General features: G+C 35.5%; 1 long non-coding RNA gene across 1 annotated transcript; it reads right to left on the bottom strand.

The window, feature by feature from the left end:
* Positions 1 to 2,330: 2,330 nt before the first annotated feature.
* Positions 2,331 to 5,754, bottom strand: LOC118479192. Its single transcript, XR_004859539.1, has 2 exons — positions 5,706 to 5,754; positions 2,331 to 5,238 (listed from the first exon to the last, which is right to left on the bottom strand). It is a non-coding gene; the product is annotated as an uncharacterized LOC118479192 (long non-coding RNA).
* Between the last annotated feature and the right edge of the window lie 716 nt (positions 5,755 to 6,470).

Here is a 6,470-nt window from a genome sequence, read left to right as displayed (position 1 = left end):
GGGTAAGTAGTATTTTCCTTTTTCATACTTGTCTGTCTTGATTTTAAGTGTTTCGTGGGGCCCATTTTGTCACACAAAACAATTGTTATCACAAAAAGGCTGAAACCACACACCCTGAAAACAGAGAGGCCATAACACTTGGTGAACATTTTTGTACTTCATGTACTGCCCTCTTCCCCTCGCAGTTTCAATTGTGTGTTCTATTGACAGATTTATATAAATGAGGGTGTCGTAAGATCAATAATTCTGTTGTAAAGTAGGCCTACAAACTACAGTTTCTTTTATTTGAATTTTTACTTGAAATGTGAAAGACACACTTATTATTCATGTAGTGTAGAATATTATGCTGGAAGTGGTAGCTTTTTTTTTCTTCTTGTTTTTCCTTATTTTTATGGAAATTTAGTTCTCTTTCTTTGCGGCTAAACTGTGAAAGAACGTTTATGAAGAACAATATGCACTGAGGCTTGTTTTTACTTTATTATTATTTATGAAAATTAAATTCTTTTTTTTCTGCTTAATAACACTGACATTGGGGCAGTCAATGTTGTATTCTTAATTCCTTGCTGTACTGCATGTTGAAAAAATGTCGGATTACATGCCAGAACAATTCTTCCGATTATATTTATAGCATTAGTTTTTAGTGTCACAGTAGGCAATATTGATGGTGGAGTGTTCATGTGAAAGAGGACATCATAGTCCGACTGGCTTTTTAAAGGGGGTTCTTTTAGTCTTTTATTATGCTTTTTCTTTTAAACTCAATTTTGTGTTTGATAAAGATTTTGTTAAATTTTTAGTTGATGTATGGGGGTGATTTAAAAAACTGTATCCCATTTTTGTAATATTTACTTTGGATTCAGTTGCTTCTTATACATAATGTTTGTATATTTTTAGCTTTTTATTTTACTCTCATTTTATCAGCATGTGATATTAATGATAGTCATTTTCCAATTGTCATTTTACTTTCAGGTTTGTTTGTGTTCTTTTCCTTTTTTAAGTTTTAGTTTTGTTTTGTTTGTTGTTGTTTTTTTCTGTAAAGCATTAAAACAAAGTGATGGTAGTCTGACCATGCTTTGATCCTGTTATCCTGTTTTGTTTTCTTTCGTAACATTTCTTAGTGCAGTCCTATTTCTTTTTTCTCCCTCTATTATTTTTTTAATGTTTCTGTCAGTCTTTTTTTTGTCTGGGAACTAAAAGAAGGTAAGTGTGTCAATGTGCTTATAATTGCACATATAATCAAACATTCCGTCATGTCACATCATCATGTTCTGGTTTATGAGGAGCTTGAAAAGCAAGAGCACCATCTTTGGTCTTTTCTATAAATCTAGACTAGATAGATATAAAAGTCGGCTGCACTACACAGACTTTGAATTTGAGATAATGTCCGAGACAACTTGTCTAGTGGATGGTTTGAAGGCTGTCATGGTTAGGTCCTTCTACATCTTTTCTTACCCCAGTCTCTTATTTCTGTCTGTCTTTTTCCCCATGAGGTGCTGAATGAATGTTATTGTGTTGATGTTGTTCTCTTTACTCAAATCTTGCGGAGACAGCATGCAAAAAAAGTGTTGAAAAATTCTCATTTCCAACTAAATGGGGTCCAAAACATTTTTGGAAGATTAAGATCAGATAAATAATGTTTACAGCACTCCTGTGTGATGTATTGTTCGTGTTTTTTATATGTATTGTTTGTGTGTTGTTGCCTTTGTGTAACAGAATACCCAGGTCCAAGCGTACAATTTTGCCACCATCTCGCTTTGTCTACTTCTTAGCATTCAGCCATAGGCCCTACATTATATCAACATATTTTATGTACCGTGTGAGTCACAAAAACAATTGTTCTTCTATCTCCATTTCCAAGTTTCCCAGTTTGCCTGCTGTCTTCTTTATGCGCTGTTTTCGCTCAGAATAAAGCTTGTTATTGTTTATTCTTTCCCAGAATGTCTTCAGTTATTGGTAATGGTATGATGGGGTACGATGGGGTATGGGTTAAATGCTCCTTTCATTACTTTCAACATTAAGGATTTTTATGAGGTGGAGGAACCTCCAAATTTATCTGCTAAAGTTCTGACAGGACCAAGACAAGCATATGCGGTATAGTGTTGGTGCTTGACCATCGCAAGCAGGATTTCGATCCCCAAGTAGGGAGAATGTGTTATTGAGCATTTCAATTTCAGTCTTTCTGTAGGAATGTTGTATCCTTCTCAGCCTGGGTTAGCCCTGAAATGCAGAGTCAAAGCCAGCGTCCTAAATAATCTAAATAGCGTCAATTGGAACATAAAGAAACACCTTAACAAAAACAAAACAAAAAAAATTTTTGGACCGAGAAAAGAATCCAGAGGGTCTGGAAACCTTGGCTTGTTCCCTTTTATTCATCAATCAATATTATATTAAAGTTTATCAAGAAGGCTACAGCCATACATTGCTGAAATATATAATTAAAACAGAAGTACAGGGAAAGAACGACAGCCGTCATGTGACCCTGCTAGTTCACAATTCTCTTTTTGTGACCTCTGTCCTTTTTCTTCTTCCATGTTCTTTGTTGACCAAGAACAAGTGAGAAAGCCTAATGAAATGCTAGTGACTTCATCAAACACACCAAGTGTAGTCATGTGTAAGGCCAATGTGAACCAGCTTCCCAGAGATAATAGGCCATGATCAACTGAAGGTCATGCTAAAGACGACATTCGCTATTCCTGTGCATCACTAGGCCTATACATAGTGCGCAGGCCTATTGATAAGCGTCATAAAGGTAGGCAAACAGCACACTGGCAATGCCTCTCTCTGACATGTAATCAATCGGCACATGTTCTCATGTCTCTGTTTTGTTTCACTTTCTTGAAGTATGCAAGACTTGATGATCTGCATAATAACCGACAGTTCTTTCTTAGTATTAAAGAATAGATGTTGACTACAGAACCCTTGAAATCCTTTTCAGTTTAGCAAAAGGAGTATTTTGGTAAATAGATAGTTTTCTTACAAAGACGAATAAAAAATTGGAGACCCTGTTTTCCTTTGGTTTAGCTCTGTTTTTGGATTTAACTGGGTCCATTGTACATGCACACAAAATAGGAATACAAACTTGTGTTGTTTTGTTTATTGCCATATAATAGTAATACAATATTGAAATGTGTTGGGTTCTCGTAACATTGAAACATTTTCCTGTTTAGCAAAATGGAAAAAAAAGAAAGGAAAAAATATGCTAGCCAAAAACAAAAATTGAGATTTGAGAACAACACACAACAAAATGACATTAGAATCCTTCTCAATAAAAATATAAAGCAAAAAATGTATTTCTGAAAGCCTGTGTGGCTTTCAAGACAGCTTTCAAGAACTTTAAATCTTTTCAAAAACTCACTGTTGTTGGTGCATTTACAACACAATAGCCAAGTACATACAAGCTTTTTCATGTACAGCTTTCTGTTAATATTAATTAGGAGGCTAACCAATACTAGTATAAAAAAGTAATTCTTTAAAAAACTGACCAAAAAAAGGATACAAATAATTTGTTTAAATTTGTGAACTTTTTAAAAAGTAAACAAAATCCAAAAGTGGGAATAATTTAATTACAATATGGATAAAAACAGAATATAATCTGAATTCCGACACAATTCTGACATTTATTTACTCCAATGTGTTTTTTAATTAAATTTCAGTTCCAGTAAAATAAAAATTGCTCATGCAGACTGGACAGATCTATTCCTTACTACTAACCTTGTACTGGTATATGTAGGCCTATATGCCTCTATCAACACATTACATGTATTAGTATTAAGATCATTAAAGAGACAAGATGCTTTGTTGATGCTTCGTATCAGGGCAAATCCGGGCTGAGTGGGATACAGCACATCAGCAGACAGGCAGAGATAGGGCCTACTCAATAAAAAGCTTCCTTATTCGTGAATTGAACTCGAGCGTTCTGTGTGCAATGACTAAACTAATAGCCTAACCATAACAACACAGATACGGGTTTGCAACTGATTAAACACAGCGGAGTCCACTTAAACTTAGCTTTTCAGTTTAAAAGAGGCTTCCTAAATTTAAAAAAAAACTAACAACCCAAAAACAGGACTTTATTCTCTTTTTGATAAACCATGATCCGTTTAAGCACATTCCACAGTAATTAATAAAATAGGACTCTTCTTTTTCCTAAATTACATCTACAGATCTATTCAGCTATAAAATCATCCCTAGAGTAGTGAGAATTAATAAATAGATCTTTATATATATTATATTAGACATGTGTGACTCATGATATCAACACTAATGGGAAGTTCCTTCAGACACTTTATAAACTTGGCAAAATAAGAAAAGACAAATTTCTTGCGAAAAAGATTGTTGGAACCCTTTCGTCATAGATTAGAAATTGACAGTCTAAATCGTAGGTGCAAAACTCAAACCTGTGAGCTGCATCCGGCCCGGCAAACAATGATATAACAGCCAATAATAACTCAGTAAAGACATCCTGTGAAAAGCTAAGCAAGCGACAGACAGAACTGGTAAATAAGTAGCATGAGAATAACAAGAATAAAAACAAACAGGTCAGTACAGAATGGTTATGACAAAGCATATCCCCCAAACGATTATTAAATTTATCAACGTCAGTCCACAATTTGGTCAACAATTTCAGGTACTCCAGACACAAACACAATTGAGCAACAAAGCCTTTGAGACGTTGTACAACAAACTATACCTTAAACCCCCCCCCCCCCCAAAATGCCTACTCACTATACATCACAGATTCCAGAAAATACCCTTCCACTACTTCCAGACCACAAATTTTTTATAAGGAATTATATTGAAGATTGATGTGGAGAGACATACTTGCAACAGTATTAAGTGCACTATAAACATACATATATTCAGGCAATTAAATACCCTGGTGGAGGAAAGTGGGTAGGGCTAGTCACGAGGACGGTTAAGCTTCTTCGTTCAACGGGTAGGGAAAAACAATATATCTTAAGTTCCCCAAATAGACAGATAGTCCAAAAAATTTTTATTCAAGCCAAACTTGCAAAGCAGGTGAGCAAACTATAACTAGACAGCAAAGCATAATACATAAATACACTCCCCACCACTTGTCTCTAAGAATAAGAACACCACCAAAAAAAGTCAGCATAAAATACAAAGCCAAAAAATCTCGTTCCATGATAGGTACAGTATGTATTTATTCAAGAGATTTACAACATCCATCAAAACCTTTTTCATTCAGCTGTTGTGACAGTTCTCAGGGGTTGCATCATCCTGGAAAGAAAGAAAGATTTTTTTTTTAAATGCCATGTGTGCATTTTTTTTTTCCAAACTTGGTACATTCTGGGGGGAAAAAAGATTATTTTGCAGTGGTTAGAGTTCAGATGACATGAGACATGTTCAACCAAAATAAATAAAACGACACATGAGCATTCAAGCACATATTTTCCTGCACATTATGTAGCATACTGGCATGTGCGATGTAATGGTTAGCCTCTTTGTGATTGCATGCAGAAGATATTAGTTTTGTTCCTAAGAGGGTATGCATTGAATGGGACATTAATCCTGTACAATAATAAATTTTATTCATTTAATTCAGAGAAAAGATCTCTGATATTCAACCGATTTTTTCAACAGAATCAAACCAGGTGTTTGTACATTCTTAAACCCATACAACACGGGACTGTTTTATGTTACAACAACAGAGGGAAGCGACACACAGGGAAGAAAGATGTACTTACCACTCCGCGTGTTGTCCTTCTCCACACACGTCCCACAGTTACTTAGCACCGATATAGGAGCAGGGCTTGCCTGCCTTCTGTAGCTGGTTCAGAAGTTCGTCAGATGACAACGTCGAGGTGACCAGCACCCTCTGGCTCTCTACGCTAGTCTCCACATTGCTGACATCCGCTGTGAGAAAATGTTACAGAAAAGGAAAAGGGTAACCATTCACAATCGTAATGTTTGACACCTCCATCAACAGGAATTAGCTTAATTAAGGCTAACCCCGGATATTTAATCTTAGCATACAGATGGACACTCAATTATAACATAATTTTCTCATGTGGGAATAGAACTTGATTTTTCTCCATGTCTGAGAAAGTATATATATAGATCTAGTCTATATATATACTACAGAACAAATGCTTGCTTTATATACGTGCCACAGCTCCTGTTCTTAATTTACAGGTATCTGAAAAATAAATTCAACGACACAGCTCCTCGCATTGTTGAAATCCAATACTCAACTAGAGGGATAAATGGTAAATATTTTATTGTGCAATCAGTTTAGTTTTTGGTTTAAGTAAGAGTTTTATGGCACTTGAAACAATGCCATACAAGTGCCGGAAATTTGAGGTGTTGCAAAGGAGTAACAAACATAAAAAAGAAGGAGGAGAGATAGAGATGACAGAAGTTTGATAGGAAAGAAGGAGCAAACCACACCAGAGCACCCGACAACCACCCACACTTTGCAATCAATACAAGTCAAATCATATGAGAAGCAG

Source organism: Aplysia californica, unplaced genomic scaffold (genome assembly GCF_000002075.1).
Source record: "Aplysia californica isolate F4 #8 unplaced genomic scaffold, AplCal3.0 scaffold00036, whole genome shotgun sequence".
In the NCBI taxonomy this organism is placed as follows: Eukaryota; Metazoa; Mollusca; class Gastropoda; order Aplysiida; family Aplysiidae; genus Aplysia; species Aplysia californica.
Note: the sequence above shows the minus strand (reverse complement) of the source record. Positions and strands in the feature narration are given on the sequence as shown.